This window comes from Belonocnema kinseyi, chromosome 3 (assembly GCF_010883055.1).
Source record: "Belonocnema kinseyi isolate 2016_QV_RU_SX_M_011 chromosome 3, B_treatae_v1, whole genome shotgun sequence".
NCBI lineage: Eukaryota > Metazoa > Arthropoda > Insecta > Hymenoptera > Cynipidae > Belonocnema > Belonocnema kinseyi.
Genome location: NC_046659.1, coordinates 58,698,876 through 58,700,217, shown reverse-complemented (window position 1 = coordinate 58,700,217; position 1,342 = coordinate 58,698,876). Strand labels below are relative to the sequence as shown.

The 1,342-nt window shown below is 49.0% G+C and overlaps 1 protein-coding gene across 4 annotated transcripts in view; it reads right to left on the bottom strand.

Moving 5' to 3' along the window:
- Positions 1-1,342, bottom strand: part of LOC117168668 — a 143,677-nt gene that overhangs the window by 61,171 nt on the left and 81,164 nt on the right. The gene's annotated exons all lie outside the window — the stretch shown is intronic.

Below are 1,342 nucleotides of genomic sequence, written 5' to 3'. Positions count from 1 at the left end.
CGTCCTCGGGTTGCGGATAGAGGGTCCCTGTACCAAGGGTTTCTGCTGAATATGGTTACAAAAATAAATAGGCAGTTGCGGACAATTGTCCAGGGGTGGTTCCGAAGGAATTAACCCCCAAGCGGAGGTGTGAAAACCGTGCCGAAACCTGAATGGCACCTGGGTTCGGTGTCTAGAACGGTGACTCTGGGATACCGGGCGACCTCTCAGAGTACGCAGCCTTATCCTTGCATGCGGGGCTCTACAAGGATGGACGAACCCCTTTCCCTAGCTTCTAGTGGGAACAACAATGACAACACCAAACATAGTTGTAGTAAGTGCGGTTCAAAATAACAGAACGCGCAGGGCTCCCGACAATCGGTCGGCCAACAATCCCGACCAATCTAGAGCTCGGGGAGCCAATGAACATGGATTCAATGCGATGGATCGGCGGGATCTCGCGACCTTTGGGTGGATGGAGCGACTAAATCACGACTTGCTAGAGTGCTACGATGCGAGTGTGGCCCGTGAACGGGGTTACATGCATGCTCTGTGGTGCGAGAAACACCCGGAGCTATCGCACTTTTCGCAGCAACGTCTGCGAAACCATGCTGAACTACTCCGTAAAAGGGGCTATGTAAGCGGAACGCCTACTCTACCACAGCTAGAACAAGCCGGCAACAAAGAAAGAGAGGCGACACTAAGACCAACCGCGGGCAGGCATCCAATAGATGAAGAGCAATGCTTTACGACCCGGAGAAACATCAACACCAAGGTTTCTCTCAAGCCTAAAGATCTGGCTGAAATGGATGACGAGCTTCGTGGACATTTTTCCGGTGAATACGATCTCTGGGCTATCAATTATTGTGTGTATAATGCAGCGAGAGCTTTGGCCGATGCGAAGCGTAAAACAAAACCAACGGCTGATCATAAGACCAAAACACGAATGCATCAACTTGCCATAAAGATAGGCTGGACAAGACAGTACGCGTCCCGCATTCAACGTGTGATTGACTGCATCACATCTGGCAGTAATTTTACCGCCAAGGTTCGAAAGTTCGCGCGCGAACTCCAGACCCGTTATCACACACTTAAAAAGTCAAAGCTGCTGACTACCAGGCAGCATATTGTTGAGAGAATACGTATACTCAGAAAATATAAATAGCTTCAGGGAGTTATGTGTTGCCCTCATAACACCTGATAAAGAATGCCCACCCATCACTAACGAGGAGGTGAAAAAAGTATTAAGAGGGATGAAGATTTATTCCGCACCGGGACCAGATTGTATCAAAACCTTCTGGTGGAAGAAGTTTTCTTCAACCCATCAGCATTTGGCCCGTATTTTCACCTCATATTTGAAGTC